The sequence below is a fragment of the Artibeus jamaicensis genome, unplaced genomic scaffold (genome assembly GCF_021234435.1).
Source record: "Artibeus jamaicensis isolate MK-2021 breed Jamaican fruit bat unplaced genomic scaffold, CSHL_Jam_final contig_867, whole genome shotgun sequence".
Taxonomy (NCBI): domain Eukaryota; kingdom Metazoa; phylum Chordata; class Mammalia; order Chiroptera; family Phyllostomidae; genus Artibeus; species Artibeus jamaicensis.
In genome coordinates this window covers 9319935-9339072 of record NW_026521995.1, presented here as the reverse complement: position 1 = coordinate 9339072, position 19138 = coordinate 9319935, and the positions used below count along the sequence as shown (strand labels likewise).

Genomic DNA, 19138 nt, shown 5'->3' with positions numbered 1-19138 from the left:
GAAACAACCAAAAGGTTATTAGGTCAAACTCCCTCAGTTTCCTCCACCCCAATGACCAACAACCATATGCCCACTCAAACCTTGTTCCTGGCTGTGTGAAGGAAGGATGTCACTCTTTACACCCACAGCTCGCCCTCAGCTGCAGCCCCTGAACTGAAGCCACCCAGCGCCCTCCTTAGGGCTCTTATGCCATCATTCATCCACCTTCCCTCCACATACTCACTTCTCTTCTGGCTGTTTTCCCACAGCATAAGTGCTTAAATCTCTCCCATCATAAACCAAATAAATGAATGAACAACAAAACCAATATACTTCCCCAAACCTTGCACTATCCCATTAGCCCCTTTCTCTTTGCAGCCAAGTGTCCTCAAAGGCAGTCTAAACTCTCATTTTTACCACTCTGCCCGCCTCCCCAGTTCAAGTAACCCTCTGCAAGCTAATTTTTTATCTGCAAACACAAAACTGCTCTCTCCAAAACACAGGGGACTTCTTAACTAAAATTCAGTCAGAATTTACTACACCCATCAATTTATTATTCACAACCCTGATTTTAAAATCCTCATCTCTTGGCTTCAATAACATTGGTTCTTGGTGGTGTATTTTTTGGACATCTCTTCACAGTCTATTTGCTCTTGACTCTGATCTGGGAAAGGCCTCTGTCTATAGGTATAGCAGTTAAAAGCATGGGTACTATCATAGTTAGCTGGGGCTGCTACAGCAAAGGACACGACTGGGTAACTTAAAGAAATTTGTTTTGTCACAGTTCTGGAGGCTGGAAGCCCAAGAGCAGGGAGCCAGCCCGGTCTGGTCCCGGTGGAAACCCTCTTCCTGGGCTGCAGGCAGCCGTGTTCTCACTGTGCCGTCCGTCGCACGGAAGAGGCCTCCTGTGTCTCCTCCTCTTCTGTACCATCAGGGCTCCACGCTTCCAGCCCCATTTCGCCTCAAACCCCTCTCTAAATGCCCTGTCCCCAACACAGGCATCGCAAGGGGAAGTCTTCAACGTGAATTTGGGAGGGCATCAGTCAGTCCACAGGAGTCAACAATATTTTAACCATTGGTAAACCTGAGTATTATGTAACAATAACTGTGCAACTATGAGAACTCTAAAGTGACAAAGAAAATGGATATCGCATGAAAATATCAGGATACAAAGTTTTATGTATATGTAAAAATATGCATATGAAATAAAAAGGAATATATCATAATCATAATAGGAGAGATGTTCAAGTAAAAGAGCTTATTTTTGAACTCTTTGTTAGACGATTTAAAAAATTTTCACACACAGATTATGTACATCAAAAGCTTCAACCAAGAAAAATAATAGAAATAAATCTTTCCCTTTGTTTCCTGCTTACATCATCGCCATTCATATTAACTAGGGTAGAGGCTATTCTGCTGTAACAAAACCGAGAATACAGTGACTCACGCAGGTGGGAGTTTACTCCTCTCTAATGTAACAAACAGTCCAGGGCGAGACGACTGGTCCCGGGAACGGGGAGAACTCTCCTCCGTCCAGGAACAAAAGGTTCCTTCTTTCCTGTCCCACTGCCACCTGGGGGCACTGCCCTCGTCGGATGACAGAAGCTGGCTCGCCAATACCTCATCCATGGGGATAAATGGAAAAGAACATGACAAGCAGGTTTTTAATACAAATATGGTTTAAAAGTTACAGACATCACTTCCTCTCCCATCCACTGGCCAAAACTTACACATGTGGCCTTACCTGGCTACAAGGAGCCTAAGAAATAGTTTCTATGTAGGGGCTCTGAACCTCACTAAATATCAGAGGTGCCGGTGCACCCTTCCCATTCTGGAACAGTCACCTCCCTTCTAAAGTTATGACCCGAAAGCCCCATCCTGTTACTGAATTCAGCTCAACGTCCATCAGCTCAAAGTCTACGATCTCTCGGGGGACTGATGCACAATCCCTTCAACAGAGATCAACGTGACTCCAGCCCGGTCCAGTGACCTACAGATAAGTAACCTTTGTTGCCCACCACCACATTCACAGCCACTGTACAATGGAATGCAAATAAGATGAATGCAACTAAGTCTTCCATTCTGAAAAGAATGGTAAATATATGTTCTTACCCAGGATGAAATCTTATTGTACCAGGACAGCAAGTCCCTTGGTGAAACTTACTTTTGTTTTCTCAGGGGGTCTCCTTTGCCAATTTGTCTGCTGGAACCTGGCTTTGCCTCTGGAAGATTCTATTTTTCCATTTTCCTTTCTGGTCCTATATGAAGTGGACATGGGAGAAATATGTGCTCCAAGGAGGCAGCAAAATGCTGATACAAACTTGAGGGTCAGCGTTGCTTTAAGAGACAATGTCAAACTACCACAGGCTTTTCAAGGAAAACTTGTAGCATCTTTGACAACATAATCCTCTCAAAAGTTCAACATGCTGTTTGTCCTCAGTCAGTACCACGTGAAGGGAACCACAACTGAATATTCGGTCTGCTCGTAGGTATCAAACTCCTCACGTCCCCTATTTGCTGGCCTGTGGCAGATCCATCTCTCTCTCAGTTTAGTTCACGCTGAGGTCCGACTCACGATGGAAGGGTTTACCATCACACCCCAGTTACACCAGGGCATGCCATGTGGCTTGAGGTATTCCTTCCTACCTGAGCGATTTCAGGCTCGGCCACTTGATTTGCTTGGGCCAATAAAATATGAACAGAAGTAACACATGCCACTTCCAAACACCTGGTTCTGCCATTTTCTTTTTCCTTCTTCCACAAAATAGTGATATCCCTGAAAAGCCCGTTCTTTCATCTTAGAGTAACCCAGCATGTGGAACAGAGTCACAGACACGTCATGAGTAGGAAATAAACCGGTTGTTGTGAGGAACTGAGACTTTGTAACTAGAGCTTTAACTGACTGGTTCAAGTGGGAAGGTAAATCCTTCATTTGATCCTTGCCTGAACTGACTTCCACTGTCTGGCCAAGAAAATCTAATGCAAGGTTCTGAGAACAAACTTTACCTCTTACTGTTTGGGATAGAAGCAACTTTTTTCCAACCCTGCAATACCCCATATTACTGCTCTTTCAGTCAATTCTGAGCATAGGCGATAATACAGGGAATCTCCTTTAATAAAACTATACTCCCTTCCAATTCTAACTGTAAACTGCTAACTGCAAACCATTCCCTTATTTGACACCCTCTTATAGTTCCTCGCTAAAGCAGCAAGGAGCAGCCCATTGCTTTCAGCAGTCATTCCAACCACTCCCCTGGAGGTACAAACTGGTATACTGTACCCATGTGGCTGACAAGAGAAGCCCAGCCTCACTAGTCATCAAAGATGCAAATTAAAACTATTAGCTACTGCCTTGGTGGGGTAGCTCAGCTGGTTAGAGCATCATCCCAATACACCACATACCAAGGTTGTGGGTTCAATCCCAGTCAGGGCACAGAGAGGAATCAACCAATCGGTGCATGAATAAGTGAAACAACAAGACAATCTTTCTCTCTCTCTTCCCCTATGAATTTTAAAAAATGAAAAGAAAAAATAACTATGGTATATCATTGTCTTTGCTAATATATGGTATACCACTAGGAATTAAGGCTTTTATGGAAGAGCAAAAAAATCCTTGTTTCTTCCACTTTACTACAAAAGATCACCAACCTAAGATTCTTTTTTGATCAGATCACTAGGCAATAAAAGCCCAACTATTCACTGCATATGTACAGAGAAAAACACATTTCAAATCCCTTTTTCCATACTGTAGATAAAACAGACGTGATGTCATTAATCATATTCAGGCATCAAAGATACCAGTAACTTTTTCCTAGAAAACTTAAATACCTATTTAAGTATAAATTTATAAAATTTAGGTCTTGAGGATAAAAAACATTTGAGTATTGTTTAGTAAACAGGTTTTTAAATAAATGTATCATTATATTAATTTTAATACTGCGTTTAGAGTAACCTCTTAAGGTTAACTATCAAAGAATGCAAACAGAAACAAGAATTGGGTTTCACATTTTCTTTTTTTTGGGGGGGGGTTCACATTTTCAAAGAGCTTTTAAATAAAAATGCTTTACCTAAATAACTAGTAAGCTTTATCACTGGATAACACCTATCTGGAAGGCAGAGAGATTAAGACACAAAAAGGAAGTAGGGCTGCATATAAACAGGACAGCACCCATTCTTTAAAAAGTATCAGCTTGTTTCAAATGGAAATAGTCCGTGTGTATTGTATTTTAAACGATACCTCAATACAAAAAATAAAGTATACCAGAAACTTATTTTGACTTCTGTAACTTCAAAGATAAAGAATGCCCTCTGAACTTATTAACACCTTCATAGGAAAATATTACTGCAAGAGATTAATTTAGAAAAATACCTATTTTGTTACAGTTCTGGTAAACAGTCATAAACAAGTTATTTTATCATGAAGAATAAAGTATTCTAAAATAAACATTAAACCAAGATACTTTGTATAATGGTATTATGATGTAACAACTGTGTTAAAATGACTCACAGACACTAATGTGATTCAGCCTACCTTATATAAAAGACGTGCAATATAATCATTAAACTTTCTAAAATGTTGATAACAATACCTGCTAGCTAACTTTCAAAAAGTAACCACTTCCATATGTTTCCAGATGTTTCTCTAAAAGCAAAAACCCCCAAACTTTTAGGTCTATAATTCGAATTTTGACGGGCATGTGATATGACGCTCCCACAAGAAAGAAAATAGACATAAAAGTAACACAGCTTTCACCATAATGTTTAACACATTAAATTTCCATAAATAATGCTACTACCTTTTTAACTACATATAAAAATAATGCTTGACACAACCTGGGTCCAAAATTATATAATCCTGAAACTGACAGACAGCAAATGACATTCACTTCACTTATTCATTTTTTTGTTTTATTTCATAAGCAAAGCAAAACCAAATGTATTATATTAGCACAGTTGCCAACATCAATGTTTGACATTAATGTGGAAAACAAAAAGGACCTCCAACTTCAATAAAGGAAAAGACTATTCTTTGGCTCTTGTCCCAAGCCGGGAACAAATAATCAAAGAACTGATTTTAAGTATACCCTAATCAATCAATCTTTAAATTCTACTCAGCCTTTCCACTGAAGTACACGGCTAAGAAAATCAGCCAGTTAGGAAGTGTCCCCCTTCAGTACCATTGCTCCTCAAGGCAGGCCAGTCCCTTCCAAGTTTAAAATTGGCCAATCCTTAAATTGTCTCACCTTTGAAAAAAAGCCAGTCCTAAACCTCAGAACCCTGTCTAAGTGCATCTCTGCCTATCTGGGAGGTTATATTTGGCAAGTATAGTTCTCCTTGTTGAACAAGTATGAAATTCAGCTTTGTTTCAGCTGCACTTGAGTAGTGCACTCTTCCCTCAGTAACCACAATGAATATTATGGCTTCTTGGGTATTAGCATGTTTCTTCATGGAGTTGTGAACCAAAATATCTAAAACGGACAACTAATATCCATTTTGGGGTCCTCAAATGGAGTCAAGAGGTCATCAGGGAAGTCCTACTTACCCACATGCACAACACAGATGAGTTTTAGACATTTGAACTTTGGCACTTGCCTCAGAAGTATGTCCTGGAACTTGCCCCACCTGGTTTCCATGTCAATCAAGAACCATGTCAGCTTACCTGAGAGTTTCATTACCTGGATCTCACCAATCCTCTTTGAACCAGTCACACCATGTTAGGTAGCCAAGTTGTTGCAGTTTATAGTTTTTGCCTTTATAAACCCTCCTTTTTTTGCTCTCTCCAGAGTTCAGCTGGGGTTGTTATTTGCATTAGTGTCTCTCAGATTATAGTACTATGCTCAGATAAAGGCTTTTTATTACAACCTAGATATTTTTGGTTCACAGAGGTAAAAAAATTGTTACAATAATTCAGTTTTATAGAAAGTTTGGAATCTTCACCTTTTAAGTCTAATTATAATCCTTCTTGCCCGATCACCAATGCACTAACAAAGGGTCTCTTTCCTTCCCCTCTCAACCCCAGACCCACAATCTCATACTATCAGTGGTCCAAATCCAGGCAACAGACGCATTACATGAAACACTAAAATTTCCAACTGCATCAAGAATGGAATATCATGAAATATCTTTGAACAAAATAATAATGAATCAAATGTTTAAGTAGGTATTCTTTTTGGTCTAATGAAAATGACAGTGTGGCTTAGTTCTGTAACATCTGAAATTCTAAATTCTAAATCCTATCTTTGAAATCGATTTACTTCTGGTACTGACAGTCTCTTTTTAAATTTTCCGACATAGAAAATAAAGTGACAATTACCAACTCCTACCACCTCACAAAAATGATGCACTCACTTAGAGATGAATTCTAAATGTTTCACAAAAGAAAATAAAAATCAATCATTATGTTATGATTTTATTTGTTCTTCAACCCAAGTCAGTCTGAGGTTTACATCGGCATGGATAAAAACTAAGAGAGGCAGCCTCAAAATTGACATGAAAGATGGCTAAAGAGAGTAATATAGATTCAAATTAGAAATGGGAGTCTCACCCAAATATAAATCCCTCTATCAGCCTGGCCAAGTGAATCATGCTGGGGCAGGGTGGGGGGGTGGGCCTCACCCAAGTATGTATACTCAAATACAGCCAACAGCCATCTCTGCACTATTTTTGGACTTGGTGTTCTCAAAAACTACATTTGAAATAGCAAGTAGTATTATAACTTATCAAAACTCAGTGAAGTTGCTACTCAAGTCTAACCACGGTAGTATTACAGAAAGTGAGTTATCAATGGAATCACGTGACAATATGAAGTGTGACGGGAACCCAGTGTCTCCCCAAAACATGCCATTCTGACGCTGCTTGTTAGAATTAAGGGCACTTAAGAAATAGCAGGTGCAAGGATACTCTGACTCTCCTTTTTTCGTCCTGAAAGCAAGAGGCAAAACTTCCATGTCAAATGTACCCTCCCTGTACCAGGAGGAAGGAAGACATTACCACCAGATGCTGGGAATCAAAGAGAAATTTGCACAAACAAAGCCTAACCCTTATCTTCCTAGTCCCTTCGCCACACACTACCTCTAGCTCCAACCCCTCTGTGTTTTCAATTTTCACAAATTTACTGTTCCTTTGCTAAAATGTATAAAAGCGTCCCGCTCTAATCACTTTTTCGAGACTTCATTCTCTTGTGAAAGCTACCACATCCGTGTAAAAGTTCGACAAAATGTGTATTTGTCTCCTGTTAATCTGTGTTATATCAGTTTAACTCTGAGGCCCAGCCAGTGACCCAAAGAATCAAGAGACCTATTAGGTTAGGCAGATCGGGTGACTTTATCCAGAAACTGTCAAATTTATTTATTAGAGAAGACTAACCAGAGAAGCAGCACAGGCTTAGAGAAAACAGTCAAAACTACACTTTGAGCTGGGAAGCCCTGAGTGAGTTACCGAACATCTCCAAACCAGTTTCCTCATCAATAAAATAAAAATAGTAAGCCATTTCACAGGACTGTCAGGAAGACTAAATGAGATAGTAGTAACTGGTAGCTTTAAAAATGCTCTAAGCATCCAGACCTCTGAGTCCTAGATTAGTTTTTGTCACTAACTTACTGTCATACACATGGCAAGTCATTTGATCTAAGTTTGTTTCCTCATCTGTCAAATAATGAGGATAATGCATGCCCTATACACTTCATAGGGTATATCACATATGAAACTTAATGTGAAAAGTATTTTGAGATATATAAACCATGTAACTATAAAATAATTCAATATGTACAAAAATGCAGGAGATTCAGACTAACAAACCTATTATAACCCAGGATTATATAATGTCCAAATTAAATTAATTGTACTAAGAAAAAAATCACAGTCAAAAACAAAGAACTAGACACGCTGGTAACCAAAAATATTCAAGGCTGTTACCTACAAAAATTATTTTCCAGGCAGTAAGTGAACCAAATTAGCTCAGCTCTCCAACAAACTAGAAACAGTTCAACACAATCTTTTATTTGAGTCAGTGTTTGCTATTTAAAACCACCACCTCAATTTCTAACTCGGGGAAGAGGGGAGGGAGTTACATATTGCAGGGCTTCTCAGCACCCGTGGAATAACATGTTGAATTAGATCGCTCTTTCTGTTGGGGTCGTTCTGTGCATTGTAGGATATTTAGGAGCACCCCTGGCGCCCACCGACCAGGAGCAGTGCCCCACACACAGTTGTGACAAACTGTGGCCAGTCCTTTCCAAATGTCCCCAGGGCAAGTCGGGGGAAGGGACAAATCACTCCCAGTTAAGATCCACTGAGCTCTCTCCCGGTACTATATTCCAATATCTATCTCGAATTTTTCTCTCTATAGCTTGGTGACTTAGAATGCAGTTTTGCGATATAAAACCCAATGAAACAATGCTGCCTGTAGGTTAGTAACAGCTTAAGAATTAAAGATAGAGTAGGGAATTATAGCTAAATTATTTCTTCTATCAGCATGCTGTTTTTGCTTAATCCACTCTAAGAATTTTCTTTTTGGGTATTCTTTTGCGGAAACAACTTTGTTAATATGTCACTAAAGTTTAATTTCCACCTACGTGGTCAAAAGAAAATCAATTCTCAAAATTTTAAATTCTAAGCTGTCAAATATGAAATGAATCAAAATTAAGTGCTATTTATCCATTTAAATTAAATATATTTTAAAATGTTAAGGAAAAATACACAAACTAGCATTCATCTATTACTGATATGATATATGATATATCATATATCATATGATATGATATATATGTATATGATATATACATATCACAATATATGATATATATGTACACATATAAGACTTGAAAGATAATACACAAAAGTAAAAGAAACCACAAGAAGTAGAACTTTACAAACTGTGCCATCAGTGGGCCGGACTCCTGGTTTTCCACAAGAAACAGTTTCCGTCCATTACATTTGTACTCTTCACATAAGGTAGTAGTTTTTAAATTTGTTTATGTAAAATAAATTTTAAAAGGAATTTGGATTTTACAAGTTATCTTTCCTATTTCAAGTGATTCTATATTTCATATGGGTCAGTGTTAGAAAGAGTGGCTTCTGTGGTCTTCAGCTAGGACTTCCCATCATTCCTGCTCTGCTGGCACTGACACAGGGAGGCAGCCACCAACCTGCCCTCGCTGAGCCTGAACTTACAAAGGGACCAAGCCTGAGCAATCAATGGGCCATGTAAGACGAAATTCTACTTTATACCAGATTTAATGTGCTCAAGGAAGCTAACTGCAGTTGCGACACACAGAAAGACTAATCATTTCAACTCCATTCACTTTAGGGAAGCTACAGTAGTCGATTTAAAAGTCTGTGAACTGCAAAATGACATGGCACATCATCTACATGTATTTGTGGAAGGTTCCTATTTAGGGTTGCTGGTGGATTTGGTTATCAGATCAACTGTCTCACTGAAAGCTAAAAAAGCTAAACAAAAAATTTTGTATACTGTAAGAAAAAAAACTCTAAATTTAACCATAAAATCCAGTATAGTATAATTTTATCTCATCTTTTAATGGCTCAATCTTGAAATACTCATGTTAGGAAGCAATGAAATTGAGATAAATGAATCACGGTAAGTATGCCCTGAAAAAGATACACAGAAATAAGATACTTAGTTTTGTGTGTATTGTTCTAGTTTGTACAATCTACAATGTTCCACGTGTAAAGATATAATCGATAATTCCACCTGACATATAGCACCAGATCCCCTTTCTATGGCCAAAAATATATCTCAGTGTTGAAGAGATGATCAACAGAGAAACTCAAACTTATTTCATTAGGTGGAACTTAGGTGTGAAAGATGGGTGGAAACCTGCCTAAATACTTCCCACAGCAGCTCCATCACTCTCTATTCGACAAGCTCCAGCTCTTCAAGCCAACTCCCTTATTTCAATAGTGAGCCCTGTCAACAACGGAGGTAACAGAACTGGAAAAACTCATCACTCCACAATGACATTCAGATACCTGAATATATTTCATTTGGTAAAAATTATATCACTGCCAAATAAAACTAATGTAAATATAGTAAAAACATGCATGATTTTGAGGAATTCTTTTGTTGAGAAGGACTGAGGAAGCCTCAAATTCATCCTGCGATTGCTTAGGCATTCTTTTGCCTCTTTTTTGACCCCTTCATGCCCTGTTCCTTAACTATACTGGGTGGAGGGGGCTGCAGAAGGCCAGAATGAACTAATCAGCATGCACTTATGCAGTTAGTCAGCTCTTGTTTTATTCCCTCAGGCCTTTCCTCATACTCAGCTCCTCCAGGAAGAGTGCTGTTTTATTCATCTCTGAACTCCCCAAACCCAACCAAATGCCCTGCATATACAGTCATTTTTAATACCTACTACCTGGCAGGCACTGGATTAGGGACTAGTGGTAAAGAAGTTACAGAGGTACAGACCTCACCCTTGTGGAATCTCGTGGAAAGGGGACATTGAATATTGGCTGCATGAACAGAATGAAGTAATGAAAGACCAGTTAGCACAGCCCCACTGGCAACCAAAGCTTAGATGAGGAACAAACAGTCTTTCTCTTCAGAAATATAAATGTGTCTCCAGTCCTGACCATTCCCAAGTTCTATATTCATATATCCACCACCGACTCAACACGTCAACATGGAGGTAGTTCCAGGGATTAACTGCATGGACTCTGAAGCCAGACTGCTTGGGTCTGAATCCCAGCTCCATCACTCACAAGCTGGGTGACTTTCACCAAATCATTTTTAACCTCTCTGTGCCTGTTTTCTCATTTGTAAATGGACAGCGTAATGATTCATTCATACTACACACAACTGTTATAAGGATTAAATGAATTTATATGTAAAAGTGCTTAAAACCCTGCCTACTACATCCATGTAAGCATATGCTTACATCGTGCTTACTGCTATTAGTAGTAGCACCACTCTACTATGATGTCTGCTGCGAATCTGAATTTTGTCCAAAACAGAATTCATGATTTTCTTCTCAAATCCCTTTCACCCTTCTCAGTAAACAGCACCACTACCTGCCAGTAGTTCCAGCCCAATACCTAAGAATTTTAGGTTTCAGAAACTCACACTGGTTAAGTCCACATCGGCAGCTCTACCTTCAAAAGTATAACATGAATTTGACTACTTCCTACCATTTCTACAACTACCTCCCTTAGCCCAAGATACCACCACCTAGTACAGCAATGATTTCCTATCTTCCCATCTTCAATGCTCCCTACTCCACGACCCTATGGTTAAATCTCCATCCAGTACCACTGAAATCAGGTGCCATTCCCCTGACACAAACCTTCTGACGGTTTCCACCGTCAGAAGGTGTTGAGATGATGATGGACAGATGATGCCTGGCCCCCCAGCATCATCTGCCACTACCCTCCTTCCTTGCTGTGTCCTCCACAGTTACCCCGCTGTGCCTTCGCACCTCAGAGCATTGTTCCACCACTGTTCCAGCTGTGAGGCAGTACGACACTTGGAGCATGGACTCTGAGGTCAGACCGCCCAAATTCAAACAGTCTCTATGACATTTTAGTTGTGCAACCTTGAGCAAATTTTTAATCTTCCTGTGTCATTTCCTCGTCTATGAAAATGGGAGTATGAGTACTCACTTCATAAGGTGGTTGTAAAAATTTAGTGTTTAGAAGAGTGCCTCACAGACAAGCTTTACCTAAGTGCTTACTGCTATTATTCCTCCCTGAAATGTTTCAGCTCCGGCTCATCCTCCACTTTAATTGACTCACCTTGTCCCCTCCTTTGAAAGGCCTTTCCTCATAGGAAGGCCCACCCTGTCCCCAGCCTCCCCCCCCCCCATAGTCTGTTGCATTTTTCTCTTCCTTTGCATCACTGGATGTATCACTACCTGCAGTGATACTACATACTTATACTTTGTTGCTTGTTTCCCCACTGGAACACCAGCTCCATAGGTTAGAGATTTGGTCTTGTTTGTACCTCTAGTTCTAGTTCTGACTCAGAACCTGACTTTGAATGCACACATCTCTTATTTCTCTGATCCAGGCTAGGAGACCAATTCAAATTTTTTAATCATAGTATTCTACCTAGCCTTACATTTTCACACTCATGACCTCATTTAATCCTTGAAAAAGCAACAGAAGATATACCATCATCTCCCATTTTAGAGAGAAAAAGAAAATTTCAGATTTGGGTTGACTTGTCTTGGACACAGAGGTAGCAAATGATAGAACGAATATTAGGACCACTGCTTTCGAAGCCTCCTCAAACTCCAATGGAAGGATATTACACCCTTGAACTAAATTTACAGAAATGTGATCTTTCTATCTCCTGAGATGTGTACAATATTCGTCCCTTTTAAGTTCCTGACAAATATTTGTCCTTGAATTTGAAAAGTATTAAAGTACAAACTCATCAATAATGTATTAACCGTTGGCAAGCCAAATAATTCAAGCAGTCATATATGATAACTGTAATTCCCAGTTTACACAGCAAAATTCCTAAGACTCACAGTGTGTCTGTATTGAATATAATGTACTAGTTTCAACATTCTAAAAGCTTTCTCTGCAAAACCCAGACAAACGGAACCTGAAAACTGCCAAGAAAGTTATGATAATGGTGTCGGTTATTTCTAGATTCCTGTTCCACCAAGTTCAGTGACAATAGTTCAGACCACCCATCAGGCTCAATTGTTGCATGTGATCAGATTGGGGGGGGGGGGGTAAGGTGAAGAGGCAAAATTGTGAAAAAGGTCACTATCTACAAGACCTCTGTCAAACCACTGGCCAGCACATTCTCAGAATAACCAATTGTCTCTATAAGCTTTCTTCCAGCGAGTTTACATGTTTGTATCACCTCACTTGCTCTCACAATCCCCATTCCTGTGAGAATGACAATTAGGAAGGCCAGAGGCTGCTTTTCCACCATTTTACACAAAAAGGAAACTAAGGCAGCAAGTGGTTGTCTTATAATTTGTCTTCAGCGATTTGGTAACTTGTGGGATGTCAAGAGAAGCCTGGATATAGACTAGCTGAAGGAAACTGAGCCCAGACTTCACATGTCAAACTTCTAGGCTGAAGGGAATCCAAGTCCCTTCATCCATAAGGAAGAAAGAACACTCTCATTTAGACTTGACCCCTTCCTTGATCTGGATCTCAGGCTCCTAAAGCCCCACAGGCCCTGGAGGAAAAGGCGGGTATCCGGCCCAGCTGGGTGCGGCCTCGCCTCCCCGCACTCCTGGCCCTCCCACCCCAAAGGGCGCATTCCCGCTCTGGGCGGGCACCTGCCCCTTAGGCAGGTTCGCGGCTCCCTCGGTAGCACCTGGATCTCACAACCCACAGCCTCTATCAACACCTGGAAGACGTGCAGCTGGACGAGCCCCGCAGGCCCGGGTAGCTGCCGGAATCCTCCGAAACTTACAGTTTTCCTACGGCGTGCGCGTCACGGCGAGGTGACGTCACGGGACCCGGCGTTCGGGAAGGTCAACCGGCGGGTCGCGGGGCCGCTCTGCCCCCACGGCTCCGCCCAGCGCGCCAGCGGAGGACACGCCCATTTTCTCAGGGCCCGCCCCAGACGTGGGGCGCAGGCGCGCGAACCTGCGTGGTCGCCCGTTGGTGGGGTTTGCGGGTCCCGATTTCTCGGTTGGGGGTGCTGGTTGAGAGAGCTTCGCTCCGAGCTCGTGACCCGGGTCTGGGACTATCAGCAGAAGGGGTGAGGGCCCCGGGAACACCCCGACCAAGCTGTCGGTCAGGGGATTCGGGCAGGACGCCAGAATTGTGAGGCATACTTTCCACAGGCAGTGCTGTCGTGTTCTCACGTGTGGTTAAAAGTTCTCCACGTGTGGAAACAGGCATTTGCTCTGCATCAGGTGCCCGCGGGTCCCCGGCGGGAGGGGTCAAGGCTCCCACCGGCCCCGGCCCGTAGCTTCGCTCCACCCAGACCCGCCCCGACTCGGCCCTGCCCCCTGGAGTCCACCCTTCCGGCCCCAGCCAGCTGATCCGGCGAGCGCCCACCTACCCTGCCCTGTACCGTCGCCACTTCTAGTCTTTTCTTTAAGATTATTGTCTCTCCACCTTTTCTAGATTTCCTGTTTTGGCTCAGCCTCTATTAAATTTAAAAATGGTGACCTGTGTAAACAAATATATCCACTTATCCGCGAGTGTCAAGTTTCCATCACCTCCCACTCATGTGACATTTTTCTGTCCCCAACCCCGAGTTTCTGCTGTTTCATAATTTTACAGACGAGGAGTTCTGGTTAAAAGAGAGCTCAGTCGAAGGAAAACAGGTAGGCTCCAAGAACTGACAATATATTCACGGATTATTTATGGCATGTAGAATTCTTAGAGTACTATTACAAGCAGAAAATAGTGTTATGGTAAAAAGTTGCTGGAACAAATCTGCCTTGGGGGAAAATAAATGGGAAAAATAGGCCTTGGAAATAGACCCTATTGAAGGTAACAAGGACACTTTGAAACATTTACTTGGAATCATGACAAACGATTAAACCTGGGATTTTGCCAGGCAGATCCAGTGTAAATAAAACCTAAAACAATGGTTGCTTTACACTTTCATTGAAAATACAGTTAATTTCATAAGAAAGAATAATGACGGGAATGTTAGCATTTAACTCAACATCTGAGCTGGTTAAAATAAACATGTATTACTCAGAAAAAAACCTTAAGTTTTTAAAAGTTTCCGTATTAAAAAGTATTTGTACATTTTATCTTAATATAATTTCATGGTGCTTTTAATGATCATTATTAACTGATATGAGCAATTATGAAGTTTATACATACTAATTTTAACCATAATAAGGTTCTGTGGAGCAATTACACAGAAATTAACAATTTTTTAAAATTCTACATATTTTTTAAATAACATTTTCCCTTGCAAAACGGATTTGAAGAAACCTCTAATTTGTTAATCACATCATTTACAGGTTTACAACCGGTTTTATGTATGTCATCCCGAAAATTAGAATTCTTTTTCAATGAGTTTCTAGGTATACCTGTTAACCAAAAGTTGCTGCCACCAGTCCAATGCTAACAGGAGTCCCAATCTGGAGTGCAGAGAAAGAAACTTTATTCAGGTAAACAAACACTTTGCAAGCGTAGGAAACACAGCCTCCAGGGAAACCAAAGTCCCTGATTGGCCCATTTTTATGCAAATGAGGAATCCAACTGTGCACAGTCTAGTCGATTTTAGCAGCACATCCTGATTGGTAGTTGTAGAGCTTCTCTGATTGGTCAGTAAAGATACAAAACATAAGGTAGCTGTGCAGCTCTGATTGGTTGAGACAGGTCTCTGCCGACTGGTGGAAATACAATTCTAGGAACTCCTTTATAAGGTTCAACTTATGGTAGCAAGCGTCACAGCTCAGTCTGTGGCGTTTTTGGATATGCAGTGTGTGTTAGAGGTCTGTGCAAATAGCGACTGTTAGGCTTTGATAATGAGTTTGGGCCCTGTTAACTACAAGGAGTCCTTTTTTAGCAGGTATATTCCTTCTTGGGGTCATCATAACTCTGGGACTATCCTGTCCCATAAGTAAATGTCATTTGTCCTCTTTTGTGGGAGGAGGGAGGATTGGAAATATTTAAGAAGTACACACTAAATGCATTAAGTGTTTTTAATACAGCATATTTTGCCTTTATAAGATGGGATGACACCTTCTTTTCTTCTCATCTTATTATTCATTATTTTTTCTCCCAATGTTTCCAAAAAAAATAACCTCCTATAGTGCTAGATGCAGGAAAGAAGTAATGTGACCAACAGAGGATTGGCAAACAGAAAGGGTACCTGCAAAAGAGAGGAACCTCAGGAAATGTCAAGTAGAAATGTGTAGATAAATACACAATCAAATTTACTCTATTTCTATACTAAACTAGAATTTGATCTAGATAAGTAACCAGGAGCTAGGATTAAAGTGTGTTGATATTAGACAGAAGAACTGTAAGGGTAACTTCTTTCTTTAAGTAAATAAAATCCTGATGTTCAAGTTAGCGATGGAAGAACTAAGGACCTCTGCTCTGACCCTTAGGGTTTCTATTTCCTCTAGTGGTTCTTTCATTTTGTTATCTGCTGCCCTTGGTAAACTGGCTTCCATAGCCTCCTACTCCATAACTCTTCCCTTGGTCCTGCTTAGTGAACTGAGAAAAGCTCAAACTTAATACTAGGGGAAAATAAAAGACAACAAAATATAATGGATGATACTCATTGAGTGAGTATTTATGACAAGTGCTGCAGTATCTCATTTAATCCTTGCTGGTAAGTGCTATGAGGTAAGTGCTATTATCTCCATTTTACACAAAGGAAGCAGGGCACAGAAGACGGACTCAAGTGTCACATGTCACACACACGGCCTGAAGAGCAGTCAAGATTTGAACCCATACTCCAGAACCCACAGCTATAACCATTGAGCTGTATCAAGTTTCAAATAACAGTACAAACAATGCAAGAAACAGATTTTAGAAGTTCAAGATATGGAAATTCTAGCTCCAGAAGACTGACCACAATATAAAGGCATCTTCACTATTTTCTAGTCTGCCTCCATATGCTGCTTCTATTTTGCTTTGTAAGTTGCTCACCATGATCCACTCAGTTGATTTTGTGGCCCGTTAATAGATTGTCACCCTGAAAAACACTAATCAGAATCCAGAATACAAAAGATCAGATTGAGTCCCATGTAATAAGGATATTTTCAAAACACAAATTTTGGGAAACTAGTGGTGTAATAATGTGTGTGTATTCTGGTTTGTGATATTAATGTATCGCTTATGCTGGATCTCAATTAAAAATTTTTAAATATTGTTATAACCACCCTTTGCCTGACTTCTATGCATATTTCATCTTTAAGAATCGAGACCAAGAGAAGCCAAATTCCATTTAGCAACCCACCCCTGCCACCCCTGCACCGCACACCACCACCACATGCCTCTCGGCTGCAGGATCTGATCTGAGAGATCCCTTTCCAAATAATTAACACAATAATCAAGCCATTGCTACATCTAGAAAGGCTGTTGTCTCCAGCTCAAACCCAAGAGTATACTAATACCCTAGCAGTATAATAAACAACCATAAACCGAGAGTTGTACAAAATAAAAAAGAGGCCATTCTAGGAAAGGAGCAGAGATAGGAAGCTTGGTGGGAAGAAGCCCTGGGACAGAGACTGGAGAGCTGCAGAGGGATGCATGTTTAATAACCACACAGTCGTACACAGGCTGTCGTTACATGATTTGCCAAATATCTCAGGTCTAATTTTATCACTTCTCTGCCCCCATTCCATTACATAGCTTATTCTCTCTATTCTTTTGGTGTCTGCTTCACAGGAGCTTCCTCAGAGAAGCTTTCACTGTGCTGCCTTTGCTCTTCACCTCAGGAATTCTTCTCATTTCTTCCTCTGCTGGATTGTAAACTCTGTGAGAGTAGGAACAATGCTCATCTTGTTCAACCTCAAATCTACTTGTGGCTGAGTAGACTACCCTAAGCAGATACTCAGTAAATATGTGTGTGTAGAGGAACAAATAGATGAATGAATTCAAATTCAAAGACTTTCTAAAAAGGGGATTACCATGTTCATTAAAATAATACTGAGAAGAAAATCCTTTGCACAAAACATGGTCCACTGTTTTAGCCAGTTATTAACTGGCTACTTTTGTGCAAGTCCAATAACTTCTCCAAAATTTCAGAGGGGGTTAGGCTCACTAAATGGAGTGAATGTCCTATAGGGTGTTACCCCTCTGGAGAGCTCTGGGAAATCAGGTTCAGGCCACCTGGAGCCTTATTTGCATGGAATCCCCTGAAAGGACCTAACAGGCCCTGGGGGGAGCAATCAATCCTCTTAAACAAAAGATGTCAGACAAAGGCTTGCTTTGCCCCAACAGCAAGAGGGTGGGGTAGGGGAGTGAAGAGGGAAAATACGAAATGAGTGTCCTTGCTCTGAGGAGCCAAGTTCATGATTGAGTACAGGGCCAGGTGCATGCTTTGGAGTTTAAAACTGAAAAAATCAAGCTGCCTTTGTGACTGTGTTGGACTGGAGAACAGGGGAAGAAGGTGCAGGAGAAAGTAGAGGGTGTCAAAAAGATTTACAATTTCCCAAGGAGAAAACCTCACCTACTACACCACCACAGACAGAAAGAATGTTTCAGAAACAGGCCTCTAAGTCTTTCTGTCTGTTCTTTCTTCTTGGAATCTGTTTTCTCCCTTATCTCTTGGGGAAAAAAAAAAACCCTACTCTTTGTTCAAGTTCAAGTTCTATCATTAATTACCTTTGATAACAATAACCAACCTGTATTGAGCACTTACTTAAATCAAAAGCATTGCTGAGCATGTGAAATCTTTTTTTAAATTTATTTATTGATAGAGAGAGAGAAATTGATTTGTTGCTTCACTTATTTATGCATTCATTGGTCAATTCTTATGTGTGCCCTGACCAAGGATCAAGTCTGCAACCTTGGGGTAATGAAACAAGGCTCTAACCAACTAAGCTACCCAGCCAGGGCTCTATGTGAAAACTTAAGGGTACAAGAAATAATGGTGTATCTTATAATTAATGGCATATTTTATTTGATAACAGATAGTATATTGTATTACAATTTTTTACACTTCTTTCTGCCCCACTAAGCTATGAATTCTTTGAAGACAGAGGCTGCATTACTCAATTTTATGTCCTTAGCACCCAGAATAGTTCCTGGCACATAAAAAGCATTTGACAAATTTCTTTAATTCAGTTGAAAAGGAATGTAATCTTTTTGACAGGGTGACAGGTAGGTGCAATCTAGGTGACAAAGTCATCACTATTGTCACCAAAACTGTTGGTCATCCTCAAGGCCCTCTTGGCCTAGGCAAACAAAGTCACAGCTTCTCCTAGTTTTATGCCAGATAAGTTCTATGTAGCTCTAAAAGTGGGTAATAGTTCCCTCATTCAAAGCGATGCTTGTGTTTTCAGATTCTTATAGTGGAGAATAATGTCAAATATTTTCTTAGCTAGACAGTCACCTTGCTATCAGTATTTCCTTATTTACAGAAGAAAAAAATAGGGTTTTTTTCCACTTCAAAATTTCATTCTTGCTGCATATAGTTAAATGGGCATTTACTATATTTTACTTATATACAGACACACACAGACACAGACACACAAAATCAGGAATATAGATGCCCACTTTACACTAAGTTGCTTTGACT

General features: G+C 40.4%; 1 protein-coding gene across 14 annotated transcripts in view; it reads right to left on the bottom strand.

Moving 5' to 3' along the window:
* The window catches only part of ZNF438 (zinc finger protein 438), a 167795-nt gene extending 152744 nt beyond the window's left edge, over positions 1 to 15051 (bottom strand). For 4 of the 14 annotated variants that reach the window (XM_053673474.1, XM_053673482.1, XM_053673473.1 and 1 more), the window contains exon 1: positions 13379 to 13824. The gene's annotated coding sequence lies outside the window, so the exon portion shown is untranslated. Of the gene's footprint in view, positions 1 to 2143; positions 7261 to 13378; positions 13826 to 13975; positions 14666 to 14966 lie in introns of those variants that run through there. The other 10 variants (XM_053673479.1, XM_053673475.1, XM_053673487.1 and 7 more) reach the window with 7 other exon arrangements.
* Positions 15052 to 19138: the final 4087 nt, after the last annotated feature.